Below are 19,960 nucleotides of genomic sequence, written 5' to 3' on the forward strand. Positions count from 1 at the left end.
TAAGTGTTTTGTCAAGGAGTGGATCCCCTTCCACTAACTTCTCTGTTCCTCTAAGATGTGGACGTTTTGGCCACAGTCAGCTTCCTCACTTCGGTTTATTTCAACTTCTTCATAAACAATTCCACCAGTGTCTACAGGGGTTCAAAGACCAAACAGAGGGAAAGGGAGAGGACGCGCGCGTAGCGAAGGTTAAGTATTGAAATAAATACTAGTAATTATTTCTTCGTCATGAAAATTAATTTCCAACTTGCTGTTTCCCCGACCTTGGGTGGAGGCTCGCAGGCAGGCCTTCCACACCGTGTCTGCAAGAATCCTGCGGCGGCCCCTGGGAACCCCCTGGGTCTTCCAGCCGGTGATGCTCAGCCCAAGTCCGCGCATCCCCTCCCGGCTCCGCCCCCAAAGCGCTCCTGGGTAGTGCAGAGGTTTCAGCTCCGGAAACTTAACTAAAATTTAATTTGCTTGTAAATGAAAGGTGGGTGAGATCTGTAAAAATTATTTCCCTCCCGCCTTTAATTGTAGAAATGGAGATAGAGCCAAAAAATAAGTCTTCTTTACATCCTAGAACACTACTTCCTTAATTCGGCCCACTGGTGCCTAGTTCCAAGTATCCTTTCAGAAATTCCGTCTTTTTATGCATTTGCCACAAGGGAAAGAAACAGAAGGACTACAGACCCACGGTATTTCGAGCAGTGCCTGCATCTGGCATCGTTCTATGTGCTATAAAGGGAGAATTGGTTGACCCCTACCTTTGCATGTTGAGCATGGGCTCATAAATCTTCCACTAAAGCCTTTTTCTTGAACCATATCATGTGGTATGGTGGGTTTTCTCCTCCTCAACTTGTACAACAATTTGGCAATAATGCACTCTTTCCCTGTGACCAGCTAGTGTAATGACCAACCTTCTTGAAAATATCACCCACTACACACTCCTCATACCACATACATCGCATGTCTAGCAAGTCAGGCAACGGAATGAAGGGTGGTTTCACAGCCTCTGACCCCTATTTATTCCTGCATAGATTTCTCAGTAAATTAGAATGTCTTACTATGGCTGCAACACCACTTTTGTCTAATATTAAATTTACACACTTCTGGATGATTTCTGTTTTCTCTATGCCAGTGCATGTTTTGTTTATCTTATGGTTATTTCATATATTTTTTTCTGGTTTTCTAATTTTTGTATAACAAGAGGACAACTCCCCTAGCTGTTAATCCTTCATGGGTGGAAGTAGAATTTTCATTAAAAAAATAATGTACCACAGAGAACACCAATTATTTTCAACATCTCATAGTACTTTTGTTAGATTTTTAGATTATCTGATCTATATATGGGTCTGTTTAAGGACCTTCTTAATCAAATGATTGATTTCTTTTTATCTACATATTCTATTCCCTATATCATTTTTCTTCATAGGGAATCATTCTAATGTATTAAGTGTTTACATTTTTATTACATTAAAACATGACATGTTTTCTGGGGCGCCTGAGTGGCTCAGATGGTTAAGCGTCTGCCTTTGGCTCGGGTCCTGATCCTGGGGTCCTGGGATCGAGCCCCACATTGGGCTCCTGGCTCAGCGGGGAGCCTGCTTCTCCCTCTCCCTCTGTCTCACCCCCTGCTCATGCTCTCTCTCTCTGTGTCTGTGTCTCAAATGAATAAAAAAAATCTTGGGCGCCTGGGTGGCTCAGATGGTTAAGCGTCTGCCTTCGGCTCAGGTCATGATCTCAGGGTCCTGGGATCGAGTCCCACATCGGGCTTCCTGCTCCTTGGGAGCCTGCTTCTCCCTCTGCCTCTCTCTCTCTCTCTGTCTCTCATGAATAAATAAATAAAATCTTTAAAAAAAAAAAATCTTAAAAAAAAACATGACATGTTTTCTTACAGAATACCTAATATTTTGTGCATATCCTTTTTATATTATAAAAATTATACTTTGTATACATAGCATTCTACTTCTGACTTTCTTCCATAACCATCATTATCTTATTTATATGTCATTTAAATGCTGAGCAATACCTCATAGGGTGCATCTACCATAATTTACCTTTTTTTAATGCTTCCAAGAAGGTGTCCTCTTAATTCCTGACACTACACGTAACTCTGCCCAAACATCCACATATACTTCCCTTCAGGGACTTGGACATAGCCCAAGTGACACAGAAGTTAGAGAACATGTTATACATATATCTTGATGGGGTTGATTGGTGCCAGATTGCCATCCAGGACAGATGCAACATTTTCAACAAAACTAAGTAGCCACAAAAACCTATCTGTGGCATTAATAAGCTTAGCAATCTAAGAGTTGTAAAGTGATGCCACATCGAGTTCGAATCTCTCATATAATCGATGGCTCTGAGCACTTCCTGGTTTCAAGGTTCTAATTCTTTCCTGCAAACTGTTAGCCTTGATTGCCTGCTCCCTAACTGCATCTGCTGCTTTTAAGGTATCATGTATTGATACCTTATCAGTCTCAAATAATTGTCTTGTGATTTCATAATATCATTTTTTATTTTCAGACCTGATAGGAATACCAGAGGCTGCTTTGCTAATGTTAAACTATTAACATCAAGATTAGACATCTTCAAAGATCAGCACAGGTACAGGACATGTGACAGAAACTAGACCCAAAGCCACTGCCTAGACGCCCAGCTGGAAACTCGCCTTTCTGTCTTCATGTCTCTCTGTGTGTATCCTCACCACCTTTATTTCCTTTTATATGCAAGAACATTGGCCCTTTATACTTATAAATTACCCCCGAAGGTCCATCCGGAAGGTCCCCAGCTCAGCGGCGTGCAGTTGCTGGGTGCTCTCTTCCCCCTGGTGGCCTCTGATGGGTAAGCTCTCCACTTGCCAAATGGGGAGAGTCCTTCCAGGGCACGCGTGTGAAAGAGTGGGGGAAATAATGCAGGGGGTGGGGAAAATTGCCTTTTCAGTCCGATTTCCCTGACCTCACTAGAATGGAATCCTATTTCGACCAGTTTAGGTTAATACGTGTAGATGAACTCCATTCCACAAACCACTATGGAGCAAATATGGCCACTTTTTTGGTTTTGCCCAGCAGTTAGATTCACAAATGAAGGCGTGGGGTTTCTCTGTGGGACACGGGCCTTGACTCTTTAGATGATAGCAGGAGGAGAAAGAGAATCAGAAAGCCAGATATCCGGGAGAATTGGAGCTTGAATTGTCTTTGGGAACCTGGGGGGGGGAGAAGCTGACCCTGCCAGTCTCCAGGTTGGCACTGTCACTCCCAGCCCTACAGCGTGAACGCAGAGCTGCTACTGGACCCCAGGACTTCTGACTCAGAGCTCTGAAGCAGCTACAGGTGGATCAGTGGCTTGGCAGAGAGTGGTGCTAATAAAAATGCGGTCACAAGGCAGCCATGAAAATGTGCCTGCACATCCTGGGGTCTAAAGATAAGCAGTCACAGAGAGGACATCCACAAGAAATCTGGCCGGTCACACTGAGGAAAAAATTGCTTGGCTTAGTTTTTGGGAGTTGCTCCTATTAAAGCCACGGTTCTGGGCCATAACTTTATCTTACACCACTCTCATGCACTCCTTTGGGAACTAAAATTACGAGGAAAAGTGATCGATGCGAGAAAGTTCTGGTGATACTTTCCGGCAGGAAAGGGTGAGGTAACTGGGTTTGAGTCCACTGTGGAAGAGATGGCCCCAGCTTACGCGCTAGGATAGCAACACATAGTCCTCACTTCTGCGGCAGAAAATAGGAAAAAGAATAGGATTCTCTTGGAGAGGAGCAGGACCCTGCAGAATTTAGCGGGAAACCACAAAGGGGTAAAGGATGGCTTCCCAAGATGTTCAGTCAGCATCCCCTCAGTTTGGACAGGGCACAGGTGCCCTGGTCCTTGGTCTAGTGTCCCTACAACACCTCAGCACTTGGGGAGAAATCGTTGTTGTTGTTTTTTCTCCTTAACACACGTGAGGTGTTAATACCTTGTATTTGCAGAATCCCACTTAAAACCTTACCTACTCTCATCCTTAGGGCATCCTGTCTCTCAGAAGTTCTACTTCAGAGCAATGCAAATTCATTTAAAATGAAATAAGCTAAAATTATGCATTTGGAAGCCAAGAGGTGAATATGGCTGGTTTGGCACTTGGCACGAGGGAAGGACATCAAAACTGACTCTGGTCTTGGATGTAAACAAAGACTTTGATGAAGAAAGTCTCCTAAGTTTGGACTCCGATAACTAAAAGATCAATAATAATAAAGAGGACCAGCAGAATATTAGATCTACACGGATTTGAAGAAGACACCACAAATGTCTGAACAAGTTTTAGTGACCACTCTCTCTTGGCAAGAAAGGAGCTTCTCTGGAAGGATAGAGAAAGTCTGTGAGAATAAGAAATAAAGCTGGAGAAAATGGTTTTACCTAAAAAAGGATTTAAGAAAAAAGTTTTGAAATGGCTTTGCCCAATTCTATCTGCAATAGTGGACTGTTACTGACTAAAAAAAAAAAATCCACAAAGGTAACCATAAAGTGGTTATTTTGGGCTCTATTTGCTGACCCATCATCCATAGACTAAGTGGGCAAAACACTCCACAAAATAAATCCTTCAGTTTCCAATATAAAGTGAAATAACCCACTTTTTAAAAACAAATAAACATAAAAAACAAATAAACATAAAAAACAATATTATAGTATAATCATCAAACTTGCTAAGAGACTAGAATTTAATTTTTCCAACTACTAAAAAGAAATGAAAATTATGTAACTGATAAAAGTACTAATTTGTCACTACAATAGCAATCATATTATACTACGTAAATGTATCAAATCTTTAAAACCTTTTTTAAAAAGATTTTTTATTTATTCATTTTGAGAGAGACAGCAAGAGCAGGGGAGAGGGGCAGGGGGGAGGGGCAGAGGTAGAGAGAGAGAGGCACGTTCCCCGCTGAGCAGGAAACCCCCCCCCCCCAGTGCAGGGCTCAATCCTGAGGACCCTGAGATCATGACCTGAGCTGAAGCGTCTGAAGACAGACGCTTAACCAACTGAGCCAGCCAGGCGCCCCTAAAAACTTTTGAGGAGTATCTACTATACACTAGCCTCTAATTTACATTTTAAATGTATAGTAACTGAAATTCACTATAGTGAAAGAAATAGAGTAACTGCTTACGATCTTGACTTGACTTTCAATTATATCAGTTTTGTGTTTGGAGGCATGATAGTACATTTCATATAAAATTATAGTTAGATAACTAAACAGAGGTCCGACTGACAAGAAGCAGTCCGACCCTGGCTTGGCTCTGATATGTAGGGGTCTGATTGTGTGTGAGGGAATGCAAATATTCAAGGCAGATCCTCTCTAAATAAATAAATAAATAAATAACCACTGATAAACCTACAAGATCAGAGGTTAAAAAGCAATCAAATAGGGCACCTGAGTGGCTCAGTTGGTTAAGCGACTGCCTTCGGCTCCGGTCATGATCCTGGAGTCCCGGGGTCGAGTCCCACATCGGGCTCCCTGCTCAGCTGGGGGTCTGCTTCTCCCTCTGACCCTCCCCCCTCTCATGTGCTCTCTCTCTCAGATAAATAAATAAAATATTTAAAAAAAATAAAAAACGTTATTGTAGGTGGGACTTGGTGAAACCGATCACGTGCCGCATTGCCCGGCACCCGTCGTTGATATTGCCTCCAAGCTTCTCAGCGTCTTTCATTTAAAATGCACATTTTATAAACAGCCAATGATTGGATCCTCTCCTTTTTCCAATCTGACAGTTTCTTGATTTCAGGATGGGATTTAAACATGATGAGGTATTTCAGAGGATGTTGTAGAAATATTTCTGGTACCTGCTGAATATGAGACCGTGTTCTATGTATGTCTCTTGTGATATTTAGCTGTGATACCCTATAAGAAGGTGGAGACTGGGACTGGAGGCAACATTCTCAGATTCATGATATTTAGTCATTGATTTGTAGGTAGAAAGTCAATGGACTCCCAGGGGAGTTTATCTCACTGTTATTAAGGCCAAAATTAATACTTTAGGCTAAGAAAATTTAAGAATTTCTGAAAGTTTGGCAAGCTTATGTTTGATATTTTCATTTATTCTTTCTGTCTTACCTGAAGAACAAAGATGATACGGGCAATGGAGAATTTGAGTAAGCATTAATATCCCACGAAGCTCTTTAGTAACAATTCTGGGTAATAGAGAATACATCACTAAATAAGTAATGCGGATCTCACCAGGTAGGGAGGATGAGTCAAACAACAGTTTTGCTATGACTAAAACTGTGGCTTTTCAACGAGAGAATGCTTTGATCCCTATAAAAATTGTTTTATATGCATTTTATAAACATTTTATATGCACAAATACACATTTTTATATACACTATTTTTGTAAATATTTTTATATCTCTTTTTGGTACAATGGTATAAAATTAATTTTAGAATGTGTAAAGAAGGGGTCTTGAGGCTTGACTCTCATGTCTTTACAGTTTTGAGGGGATTACAGTGTAGGCAGGTCAGATGAGCATCAGAAACATCCCTGGCTTTACCTTTAATAATTTCTTACCAATCCTCATTTAAGATTGTAGTCAACTTATCTCTGGAATAGTAGTAAGACTATAGCTCCAGCTAATGTATTAAGTTAATCAGCACTAGCAGAATGGAAGCTAGAAGGGTCTCTTCTTGTAGTATAACAAATTATTTGTGGAGTTAAAGATTATCCTGCGAGTAGAAACATACCATAAACACTGCGGATGTTGGCAAATCTCCAGGACCTCTGTTTTACATCATAAAGGATACTGTGATTGTCCCTGATTGACCATCACTTTATAGACAATTTTTATACCTATCTTTATGCCTGAACATGAATATGTTTCTTATAAGCTGAGGAGTAAAAGGTCATTGAAATGTATTTATATTAATTTATTTTACTTTATTGTTATGAATTGAATTGTGCCCCCCTCCATTCATATGTTGAAGTCCTAATCCCCAGTACCTCAGAATGTGACCTTATTTGGAAATAGGGTCGTTGCAGGTGTAATTAATTAGGTTAAGATCAGGTCATTAGGATGACCCCTAATCCTAAAGGGGGAAATTTGGACACAGAGACATATATGCATAGAGGGAAGATAATATGAAGAGATAGAGAGAAATAACCATGTTATTCTCATGGTTTCTATGAGCCAAGGAGGGAAATCTGGAACAGATCTTTCCCTCACAGCCCACAGAAGGAACCAACCCTGCCAACATCTTGATTTTGGAAGCCTCCCCCAGAACTGTGAAATAAACTTCTGTTTTTAAGCCACCCAGTTTGCTTTGTTACAGCAACCCTAGCAAACTAATATGTTTATACATAATTAACCCAGGAAGATTGTTCTCTTTTGAGTTTCAGTCTTTTTTTTTAAATCCTAAACTTGGCAAATAAAATAATTCTCACAACATTTCTGAGTTAAAGTCTGAAAAATATCAAAGCCAACCTAATTATTTCTATTATTCTTCCTTTTTATAAAGTGGAAGAACAAATCTTTGTGTTATTTGGAAGCCATTCTAGGAAACCTAAAGAATTCTGGTGTAAAAGACATCTTCATGGTTTTTACTATTCTGAATTTAGGACCTATACTTGGGAAAATCAAGTCAAGATGAATCGTCATGAGAGACAAAACATGAACACAAGTCATAATTTTGTAAAAACAAGGCATGTTAAATAGATAACATGTAAAAACCACAGCAGTAATAACAGTGATTATCAGAAACTTAAAAATAAGTAAATTTTCTCAAAATTGTTGAAAAATATACCAGGAGTACAAAGAGGTAACAGAATGTTTTGGCAATTAAAAAAGAACTTTGGTTAACTTGGCACAAATAACTTGGTAATTTTGCAGAAAAATATTTCTAATTTTGCTCTTTTGCACATATTTTCATACCAGGATTTGTATGTCATTTTCCTGTAAATAAATCAATTAAAAATGACTGTCTCAGACTTTTTAAATCATTTGTACACTGTTTTTTAAATGAATCTTACTATATCTCTATATGCACGCATTTAAATAGACACAAATACAGAATCAGATGTATCTCCAGACATTGCCAAGCGTCCGTGGAGGGTAGGACGGGGTGCAAAGTCACCCCTGGTTGAGAACCACTGTTCTAACCCTTTTGCCTCTCGACGATTTCGTGACACAGAATAGATCTCATCCAAACTCTTCACTCCACAGCCCACGCCCTCAGGCTGGCAGAGAGAAGTGATGGGGAGAAAGTGTGCAAGAAGGGGAAGAGGGAGGTCGGTAGGAAAAAAAAAAAAAAGAGGACCAGGCGAGGACAATGGAGAGGGAGGGACACGCAGGAGAAGGGCGGAAGAATGCTCGAAACACCTGTCACTTACTCTCACAGAACCGGTAAAATACTGGAAACAGGAACTTAGAACCCTCACCTCTTCTATATTGTAAGACCTACATTTTAATACTGACACATTGCTATTATTCCATATAGATATTTATGAACATCACAAATACCGAAGGAAGAGAGAAAGGAGGGAGGGAGGGAGGGCAGGCAAAGGAGAAAGACTTCTAACCAGCACCGGCTTCAGAAGGGTGAAGTGCGGGTAGTAATAGGGAGGAAGGATAAGCTTCGGTGTTGCTGCCTAAAAAGGAAGTTGTGACTTAATTCTAAAAAGTTGCAGAATTTGAACACGGCAAGGATAAAAATACCAGCGTGTCAGAAGTGGGATTCGAACCCACGCCTCCATGCGGAGACCAGAATCCCCGAGCGCGGGAAGCGGGCGCTTGAGTCTGGCGCCTTAGACCACTCGGCCATCCTGACGCACCTGCCGGGGGCGTGCTGCACTCTGGGGCTGTGATGCGCCGCCGGCGGGAGCCCGGCTCGGCCGGGAGCACCTGCGGCCAACTGCGCGCTCGGAGTGGGCCTGCGCGGAGCCCGAGGCTGACGCCGTGGCGCAGGGGGAGGCGCGCAGAGCGCGAGCCGGGCTGTGAGGTTCGGAGCGCACACAGGCCAGGAGGGGGCGGGGGAGAGCGGCTTACATGCCCCCTTACCAACCGGTCGAAAGTACTGGAACTGCCCTTGCAAGAGGAAGCTGGCGGGCTGGCTTATCTTTCAGGTGAAGTCAAAACGACTAAATGTTTTCTCCCCCGGATTTACGTTTGTCACAGCGTTTGTAATTCCTGAAATTCTGTGTGATTTACGTAATAACACTTGTACATTATTTCGTGGTAGTTGGCATCGTGGGTACCGCATGAAGTTTATGCATTATTTTCTTCGCATTTGGCCAGAACTGCATTTGTCTTCATGAATAGAAAAACCAATGAAGAACGTCTTAAATGATAAAATAATGCCTGGCTCACGAGTAAGTAGTCCTGGGTTAGACAGGGCAGGGCGCGTACAGCTCCCCCAGGAAGTAGGCGCTGCGGCCGCCTTTGGGGTGGGATTTTGTCCCCATGCTCTCTCTCTCCAGGTGCTCAAAAAATGTTTCATGAACCACGAGCACCATTTCCCCAACTGACGGCCGTTCGTGTCTTGGAACGAGTTGGGGCTCACGATGAAACGTGGAGGAGAAAGCTAGAGGCGGCCTTGCATTTCCCCGCGTAGCCCTAAAGAACCCAGACATCCCACTTCTGAAACCACCGGGAAAATACCGAAGGGGACAGCCGGACTTCATTCCCCGGCCCGTGTCAAGGTTATAACCTTCCTCTTCCTTCTCCGCCTTCTCTTTCATTCTCTTGAAGATGCTCCTCGATTACTCCACAATCGTTCCTAAAAGTGGTCGCCTCGTCCCGGTTTCCCGCACGGGTTGGTGAGGGAGCCTGAGCCTCGGCTCTTCAAACACTGCGGAGTAAATACTGTCCCCGAGGGTCCTTCTGCCCAAACCCGCGAATCCCTTCGGCAATGACTGACCCTAGCAAGAATCTTCCTTCTCCCCCTAGTTGTGCGCGTGACCGGCTGTCGAATGAACGTACAGTGCGGCCGTTACATGATCTGCTTAAGGATTCGATGACCCGGGTAACTGAGCCACACTTTTGGAAGATCCTCGAAGTTCCCGAAGCCTTGGATCACTCCAGCCCTTCCTGGGAATCCAGATTGTCTTATGGAATTTAGTTACTTATAAGATAAATTAACCCACTTCACCAGGAGCCTGGGTAGCTCAGTCGGTAGAGCATCAGACTTTTAATCTGAGGGTCCAGGGTTCAAGTCCCTGTTCAGGCGTCAGGTGTACTTTTTATTTCAGCCACATGCGGAAGAGGGACCCTACATGTGGCCCAAATGAAAACTTCTTTACAGACTTTCAGGCCTAATCTAGCTTCGTGTAATTATACCTTCTAAGAACGAACTAAACAGGTCCTAGACTTTGCAAGGGAATTTGGAATTGTGGGTGACAGAAAGAAAGATAAGAACAATAAAAAACTTGTCACAGAATCACTATGAATTCTGCCCTTTTAAAATTCCCTGTCATACTGTGGGGGTGACTCCCTGGAAGGTGGGGTGCAGTTTGATTAGATCCTACCAGAACATAAACTGAGGGTGGTGATTTCTGGGGTTCCTCAGCTCTTTCACCTGATGGTCGTACACAAGTCTTGCCCACTCTTCAAAACGTAGTCGCTAAACTAAAATCCAAACGCCTTTTAAGATTGCGTTCGCCATCCACTTTGTGTGTTCATTAAAAAGCTACCCTTCTTGGGGCGCCTGGGTGACTCAGTCGGTAGAGCCTGTGACTCTGGATCTTAGGGTTGTGAATTCAAGTCCCACGTTGGGTGTAGCGATTATTTAAAAATAAAATCGTAACGAAAAAAGCTACTCTCCTTCTGAGATTTAAATATGCTGTAAAAGCTCTTGAAACAAGGTTCTTTGCATTTGTTCTCTGTCCAGCACTATAGACTTTTGTAAGATTTTAACTGCGCTTTGGACAAAAAGTCAAGGTTTTCGCCTGGTGGGTACTGTGTGTGCAAAGCAAGACTGCATTTGCCTCATCATTGTTTCCCTTATTTCCACTGTCATATATCTGCAGGAGAAGAACACCATGTCTGAAAAATTGTGGGGGTTTTCCCCTGCCCTAAAATGGACCTCAGAAATCCTCCACCAGACAGGGCAGCAGCAGCCTCTGTATCTAGATGTGCCTGACATACAAATGTCAAAGAGCTCCTCAACAGAAACACGTATTAAAAGATCGAAAGTCTGCTGTTCTCCAGGTCGAATTTCTGGCCTGCCCTTCAGTACTTAATGCAGTCGGCGAAAGGATGAGAGCTCCTAGATGAGCTGAAGGAATCCACAGCTTCAACATCTCCCAAAAGTGTGGATCGATTACCTAGGGTCTCAGACTGGTGCCAGAGCCCTTTATCACCGAGCAGATCATTTAACCTCCACATTGTACATTTGCTAAACGGAGGATTTATGCACACAATTGCATGGGAAATGAAGGAGCAAAGTTGAGCTCAAACAAGAGCAGGTTCCATTTAGGAGTGTTTTCACTGGAGTCAATCAGGGATTGCAGAAAGCGGGTAGGTGGGCAGAGCAGGGGCCCTGGGACATCATTATTCTTACAGGGCATGAAGAGCAGGACATGAGGTTCCTTTATGAATTTGAGGAGAGATGAGTCCAATGACTGGAGCTCATTTAATTATTCAGGAAAGTGAAAGATAGGGAAAGAGAGCTGAAGGTCAAAATTACAAGGCAGGGTATATGAGTCTGTTTCCCCCCTTTGGAGTTTTCCCTGCACTGTCATAATTGGGATTTTGCAGGTTCTTTGGAGCCAAAAAAAAAAGGGGGGGGGATGTGGTGCCCACTTCAGAGGGCTTCTTCAGCTGGAAAAGACCATTTCCCTCAGAACCCACTTCTCACTTTTCAGTAGGTGTTTCCTCTGCTCATTTCCCCCTCCTTCCTTTTCTCTACCTTTCCCCAGCCCCCTCTCCTCCTTTCCCCTCTTTTCTCTTCTTTGCTTCCCTCTCTGTTACCCCTCATCTGCCACCTAAAGTCTCTAAAGGCAAAGTGGAGCAGAATTAAAATGCGTTATCCCCACTGCACCCTTTGGCATTCTGTGGTGACTATATGATTTGGAGGAGAAACACGAAGTTATTTTTGTTGTTATATGATGGGTAGGTAGGTACATGATAATCTAGGCTAGATAACTAGGTTTTTTTTTTTTTAAATGCTATACAAATAGTTTAGATTTTATATTAAATACAATAAACATTTGAATATGTTAGTAACATAATCAGAATAACAAATGACAGAGAAATGACTAATGGCTTCCAAACTTTGAGGCCCACTGAGATCACCTGGGAATTTCCAACACCTATTGGAGGCTGGCTCCCACCTCCAGACATTCTACTTTAATTGGCTTGGGTGCCACCCTCCATCAGGGATTTTAGAAGCTTCTAGGCGATTCTAATGTACAGCAACATTCTAACGTACATCGAGAGTTTTCCCAAGGGTGGTTGGTTCCTGTACCACCAACATCTCCATAACTAGAGATCTTGCTAGAAATACAGAATGTCCAGACACACACGGTATCTACTAGAGGAGAATGTGCATTTGACAAAATACCCCAGTAATCCCGAAGCACTTAAAGGGGGAGAAATACTGGCTTACAACACCTATCTCTGCTAATACTTCCATGTGTACTCAGCTTGAAACACTATATAACAACTTACGTAAAGGTTCACCTGTGTCAGAAAAAAAAATTGTCCAAGTTTTGGAAATGGACAGCAGAAAAGTATTGGGTGTCCTTTCAGTGAAGTGTTGGACATTGTCTGATAGGCTTTTGGAAATTATTTGGTTCTGAGTGTGCACCTTTAACTGAATTCCTATTTACTAAACTATTCTAGAGTTTTGTATGGTACGAGTTGACTTGTAGATAATTGAGAGCAATGCAAAGGATATTTGTCCACAGCAATTCAAGTAAATGTTGCCCAACAAAAAAAGATAATTTCAAGTATTATTGTCCTATAGATTGCTAACCAGTTCCCATGAATGACTCATTTATTAATATCTCCTGAAGACTCATGGGGTAGACGTTGTTATCCTAAACGTGCAGGTGCAGGGAGGGGACTGGGGCGCACAGCGCCCTAAGACGTCACCCACTATGTAAGCGATGCAGCCTCAATTCAAACACAGCTATCCTTGATTCAAGGTGCTTACGGTGTCCGCTACTTTCTCAAAAATAAGTTGAGCTGCTTCGTTCTCTTGTCAGCTCTACCGAAGCTCGTCCTTTCCCGCCGCTTCAGTTCGGAGGCAGCTCTGAATGGCTACTTCGTGCAGACTTTTAAAAAAATCTATCTTTCCTGAAAGCGAGTTCGATCAATATTGCCTAGAGCTTTGACCGCGACGATGGAGAAACCGTAGAGCCGGAGAGTCTCTGCGGGCGGCGTTCCGGCCGCAGGGAGTCAGGGGTTCCAGTCCCACGACTAACGCACCTGCCATTGAGCGGCGCGCGACCTCCCGAGGTTTCTTCTCGCTCCCGCCCCTTCGCCTCCACCCTGCTCGGTCCCCGAGCGCCCGCCCTGCCCGCTGCGCCGCGTCCGCGCCCCGGATGCTCCAGCGCACCTTCTCGGTCGCCTTACCTGTCCCGGCAGGTGTCCGTCCCTGCCTGCCGCGAGCGCGTCCCCCCGCAGCCCGGCCCGGCTGCAGCGCCTGGACACACGGCCGCGGGGAGAGACGCCCCCCGCGCACCCCGACGGTCGGCAGATCGGTTCCCAGCGCAACATCCTGCACAGTTTCCAGGGCGCAGTTTGAACCCGAGCGCGAAGGCGGCCGCGGATCCCCTGCGGAGGCCGGCGGTAAACCAACGCGCGGGAATTCGCCTTAAAACAAGAGATGGGATCCGAGCAGGAAAACCTCGTTTCCAGGGAGCCACCCCCGGAAAGTTTGTTACTCTGAAAAGGGCGGAGGCAAAAAGCGCGCTCGCTCTCTCCCCGTCGGGGAATCGAACCCCGGTCTCCCGCGTGACAGGCGGGGATACTCACCACTATACTAACGAGGACGACATGTGTGCGTTTCCAAAGTCTTGACTGCAGAGGATTCACGCGGTGGGTCCTGACCTTTCTTTCCTGTGCACGGAATTCCTGGGACATTCACCCATCTCTACAAGAGTCATCTGTTATAAGATTCTATAAAACAGATTTCCCAATGTGACTTCGAAAATCTAAAAACGACAGCCCACCAGAGATTAGACATTGCTGTATATGGTTTTATCACTCATAGCAAAGAAATGTCCCTAACAGCAAGAAATGAATTAAACATTTTCAAAAAGCCTTCCCCCTACCCCCCAAAAATAACTTTCCTCCTTCTTCACTTCAAGTTTATTCCTTATTTTAGATTTGCCTCAAGGGTCACCTTCCCCTGGGACATTTTCTCAGATCACTCTTGAGTTAGATGTACTTCCTCTTTTTCGGTTTGTCACAGTAAGAATCGCATGTGTTATGTATGAACTTCTACATGGAGTACAAGTAAGAGCTTACTCTCAAAATCTGTATCTTAGATTTCCCAGCGTTGGCATTAAATGAGTTCTTATTTTTGTATAGCCTTTTAGTTGTGGAAATCCCACTATTAAGAATATTCCTCAGTGAAATTCCATCTCAGTTAGTTCCACAGGGGGCTTCATGGGAGATAGTCATTGTAGCAACTCAAGGTAGCAAAGAATTGAAGACATACTGGAGGTCAATTACTGAAATGAATGTGTATACTGAGAGAACAATACGTTTCCTACCACTTCAGAACAAATCACTACAAACCCCAGAAATGTGTGATCTCTCAGTTCTGGAGACGAGCAGTCAGAGATCAAGATGTCAGGGGCAAGGCTCTCTCTGAAGGCTGTAGGGATGACGCTTTCTTGGCTTCTTCCCAGCTTCTTGTGGCTCTGGGCAGTCCTCCGGGCTCCTTGGCCTGTACCCATCCCAATCTCTGCCTCTGTCTGTCTCTGTGTGTCCTTTCTTAACAAAGACACTAGCCACTGGATTTAGGATCCACTGTAATTTAATTTAACTAATCTTAATTTAACTCATTACATCTGCAAAAACCTTTTTCCAAGTAAGGTCACATTCCGAGGTTCTGGATAGACACAAATTTCCAAGGGATGCTATTTAGCCCCCTACAAATAAGAATAAAAGATAAAGTGTTTATGCATAAACTCAGTTGACTGCACCAAAGTATGCACCAAGAGCTGGAAATGTGCTGATTAAAAGTGGTCGTGGCTGAAAGAGTAGGGAGGTGGAAAGGAAGAATATATAGTGCTATGTTATTGTTGCTCGGACTAAAAAGCAGAAGAGATTGTCTAAAGAAAGAGGAGAATAAAGCTCTTAAATGCCACGATGAGGACCGTAACTAACAGTTAAAAATACAAACTTTCTAAAAATATTTAAAAAGGTAAAATGACAAAATAGCCTCTTTTCAAAAGAGACATTAAAGACCTAAATAAATGGAGAAGTATATAATTTTATGGATGGGGGACTTAATATCTCAATGATATCATTTCTTCCTAAATTGATCTATGAATTCAATGTGATTCCAATATAAATTCCAACAATGTTTTCCAAGAACTTGATAAAATTTCCAAGACCTTGTTGTAAAATTATATGTAAGTGTATAGGGCCTATAATATCAAGGACACTTTTACTAAAAATAAGGAGAGGATTGCCAACAAGCTTGCAGAACTTATTAGACACTCCAGGAATTAAAATATTTCAATACAGGCACTGGCATTGAACCTCAACTTGATTAAACAGGACAGAGAGCTCAGGAGAGATTTGTGTGTTTATGTAATTTGGTATATGGACAGTGGTGGCCTGTGCAGGGCAGAGTCCAAGCTATTGAATAAATGGAGCTAGGAAAAAATATTGTATTCCCATGGATGGAAATATGAAATTAGATAAAGAGTAACACTAGAAAGATCAAGGATATAAATGTCAAAAACAAACTTTAAAACTCTCGGTAGCATGTATATGAATCAATCAGGAACTTGTTTATACTGTTCTGGGTGACGATGTGGAGAAATGTAATATAGTAAATTGGCTACATGAATGATAGAAGAACTGATGTGATCAACGGAACAGAGGCTATCTATGTGGAAAACCACAAAAGGTTCAAAGGCCAGGTTACCTGGGAGAACTTGAAACCACAGCAGATGTGCCTTGAAGGCATTTGATGCTTTGGGGAGGTATACAGCTCAGGCCAAGCGGTGGTTTGTAAAGCCTGCTTTCACTCCTGCTTCTCTCCTCTCGTCTCCATCCAGTGCTGAACACTGAGTTAAACCCAACCAGAAGCCACCTGACCGAGCAAGTTGGGGAATGCGGCTCCCATGGTCCAGCATCTCTGTGTTATAGAGCACCAACGAGCGTGGGACGGGAATCAATCTGAGCACAGACATGGGAGGGCTGCGCCTTGTGCTACTCATCATCCAACCTCAGCATTTTCCTAAAATTTAACTTACATTCACAAATTAATGCTCTTTGAGATATCCTCAAAAGCTTCCAAGAAAGAAAAGCAAAGTACCATCATACCTTTGGAAAGAGAGGGGGATTGGAATGATCCAGACCCCAGATCCAATCACATTAGCCCCGGTTCACTGAGAACTGAAACCAAGGAGACTATGCAGCTACTGCAGGAGATGGTGTCCAAAGTAGAAAGAGGGGTAGGAGTTACCTGGCCACTCTATCCCTTTTGTGCTCTAATCTCCCACTAGTGCATTTTATTCACTAAACTGCAGGCAGGTGGGAAGTGGGTTTGGGAAATACAGCCTGAGGAGTGGAGCCCTCTTGATACAAATCAGTAGAAGGAGGGGGAGGAAAGATGAGGATCCACAGACAAACGAGGGCTACCTCACAAGAATGTGTATTGGAACAGCAAAGACTGGGAAGACTGGTTAAATACGACACAGAAATGCTACAAGGTTCAAGAATGGGTTTGTGCGTATGAAATGAAGTTTCTTTTAATCAAATTATCGCTTAAAAAGAAAACACAAGTTACACTGAAAAAGGTTAACTGCAATTCAAATAATTGAATTGAATTGCAAGAAACTGATGAGAAAAAGAAAAAAATGTATCAAGAACTCCCACGTATGAAAAAGCCAAGCACATCAACCCAAGAGAAAAATGGGCAATCAAATAAATAAATAAACTGGAATTCAGGAGAAAATTCAAATGTATAAATCCAAACATAGGTAGAGATGTTCAACGTCATTGTGATACAAAAATGGAAGCCATTCTGCAATAAACTTACTTGCACTTGATAGGATAAAAATGTAATGTACAAAAATAACAACAGCTGGAGAGGATTTGAATAAACAGTATCCCTTTATACATTGCCCAAAGAGACCATGGTGGTTAATTTCATGTGTTACTTTGCCTGGATCACAGGGCACCCAGATATTTGGCTAAACATTGTTTCTAGGTGTGTCTGTGAGGGTGTTTCTGGATGAAATTAGCACTTGAATGAGTGGCTTCACTGAAGCCTTTTGCCCTCCACAATGTGGATGAGCATCATTCAAGCCCTTGAGAGTCTCATAGAACAAAAAGGCAGAGAAAGAATTCAGCCCCTCCTGTCTGATTGCTCAAGCTGGAAACACAGATTTTCGTCTGCCTTTGGCACTCCTGGTTCTCAGGCCCTTGGACTCAGGTTGAATTATGTGGAGCAGAATGTTACGGACTGAATGTTTGCGTACCCCCAAATTCATATGTTAAAATCCTGATCTCCAGTGTGACGGTATTAGGAGGTGGGTCCTTTGAGAGGTGATTAGGTCATGAGGTGGAGCCCTATTGAATGGGATTAGTGCCCTTTAAAAGAAACCTCAGAGAGCTCTCCTGTCCTTCTGGCCCATGAGCACTCAGTGAGAAGACAGTGGTTTAGGAACCAGGACGCTCTCATCGAACAACTGAAGCTGTCAGCGCCTTGATCTCAGACGTCCCAGCCTCTAAAACCGAGAAAGAAATTTCTGTTGTTTATAAACCACCGAGTCTATGGTCATTTGTCATGGTGGCCCCAGCGGACTAAGACAGGGGCACACATTTTTACAGCTTTGGAAAAACAGTTTGTTATAAGCTCAGATAGTTAAAACATTTACATAACCTAACAAATCAACAATTTGTCTTCTAGGAAGGTACTCACAAGATATACATGCACACTTTGCCTTCTTGAGCTTTGCTTTATTGCTTTTATTGTTTTTTACAAACTGCAGGTTTGTGGCAACCCTGCGGTGAGCAAGTTTGCTGGCACCATTTTTCCAACCGCATTCGCTTACTTCGTGTCCCCGTGTCACACTTTGGTAATTCTGACGATATTTCAAACTCTTTTGTTATTATTGTATTTGTTGTGCTGATCTGTGACCGGTGACCTTTGATGTTACCTTGTCATTGTTTCTGGGGTGCCATGAACCGCGCCCAAATAAGAGTGAGCTTAATTCATCAATGTTGTGTCTGCTCTGACTGGCCGGCCCATCCCCATTCCCCTCCCTCTCCTTGGCCTCTGTTATTTCCGGAGACACAACAGTATTGGAATTAGGCCAATTAGTAACCCTACAGTGGCCTCTAATTGTTCAGGTGAAAGGAGGAATGGCATGTCTCTCACTTTAAATCAAAGCTAGAAATGGCCAAGGGAGGAAAGCACGTCGAAAGCGGAGACAGGCTGAAAGCCAGGTCTCCTGTGCCAAATAGTGAGCCAAGTTGAATGCAAAGGAAAAGTTCTTGAAGGAAATTAAAAATGTTATTCCAGTGAATACACAAATGATAAGAAAGTGAAACAGCCTTATTGCCGATATGGAGAAAGTTTGAGTGCTTTGGACAGAAGATCAAACCATTCACTGAAGCTGAAGCCTCATCCAGAGCAAGGCCGTAACTGTCCAGTTCTAGGAATGTTGTTCCTGAACTATTTATCAAAGTCTAACTTTGCACCTGTGGTTTGAAATGCATTCTCTATCATATACTAGATGTCCTTATGTGATCTGGTTTATTTCTGGACTTTGTATTTTATTGCACTGAGCTATTTGTCTATTCATTTGTGAATACCACAATTTGATATATTTAAACATCTAAAAATATTTACATTTCAAGAAATATGATAAACAATCTAAAAACAGCTGACAAATTGGGGGGAGGAGGAGAAGAAGAAGGAGTATTTGCAATGCATATCCCAGATAAAGTGTTAATATCCCTAACATAGAGAGAGAAACAATTAACAATTAATTAACAATTAACGATTGAAAAAAATCCAAAACTTCATCATAAAATAGTCAAAAGATGTTAATAGACAATCTTTTTAAAGATAGAAAAAGGGCCCTTATATATATGAATATGTGTCCAAATTCTCTAATAGATAAAGAAATGCAAATTGAGACCAAACTGAGATGCCATTTTTCTGCTTTTAGATTTGCAAAAATTAAAGAGTATGTCAAAGCTCTGGGGAACAGGCAGTCTTATTTATTACTAGTGGGAATACAAATTGACACAACATTTATGGAGGGGAATTTGGGTATATCTAACAAGATTGTATATGCCTTCATCATTTCTTCCAACAATCTCAAATCTAGTGATTTACCCTGAAAATCTACCTTCAACAGAATGAAAATACACACGTGCCAATTTATTTGTTGCAGCATTGTCTATAATTGCAAACAACCTAAAAGCTCATACAAAAGAAAGTGGTTAAATAAACTGTTACCTCCACATAATGGAGTACATATGCAGCTGTAAAAATATAAAAAAGAACAGGGAAGATCTCTATGAACTGACAGAGCAATATCTAGGATCTATCGTTAAGCGAAAACATTAAGTGCAAATCAACATCTATAGTATTCTATCTTTAGCTTAAGAAAGAAGAGGAAATTTAAAAATTACGTTCTGTGTGCTTATTCAAAAAGAGATACAGGAAGGATAAACCAGACCTGGAGAGACTGATGACCCACAGAGAGAGCAGGTGGGAGTGAATGGAGAGAGACAGACGGAGAAAAAGCGAGAAAACCATTGGGGTGAGTGACATTTCTCTCAGTATATCTCTCTGCAGAGTTTT

General features: G+C 42.6%; 3 non-coding genes across 3 annotated transcripts; 1 reads left to right on the forward strand and 2 right to left on the reverse strand.

Moving 5' to 3' along the window:
* Nucleotides 1–8,672: 8,672 nt before the first annotated feature.
* On the reverse strand, nucleotides 8,673–8,779 carry TRNAL-CAA. Its single transcript has 2 exons — nucleotides 8,742–8,779; nucleotides 8,673–8,718 (listed from the first exon to the last, which is right to left on the reverse strand). It is a non-coding gene; the product is annotated as a tRNA-Leu (tRNA).
* Nucleotides 8,780–10,104: 1,325 nt separating this feature from the next.
* TRNAK-UUU lies at nucleotides 10,105–10,177 on the forward strand. Its single transcript has one exon. It is a non-coding gene; the product is annotated as a tRNA-Lys (tRNA).
* Nucleotides 10,178–13,874: 3,697 nt separating this feature from the next.
* On the reverse strand, nucleotides 13,875–13,946 carry TRNAD-GUC. The gene has a single exon. It is a non-coding gene; the product is annotated as a tRNA-Asp (tRNA).
* Between the last annotated feature and the right edge of the window lie 6,014 nt (nucleotides 13,947–19,960).

This window comes from Neomonachus schauinslandi, chromosome 8, assembly GCF_002201575.2.
Source record: "Neomonachus schauinslandi chromosome 8, ASM220157v2, whole genome shotgun sequence".
Lineage (NCBI taxonomy): Eukaryota > Metazoa > Chordata > Mammalia > Carnivora > Phocidae > Neomonachus > Neomonachus schauinslandi.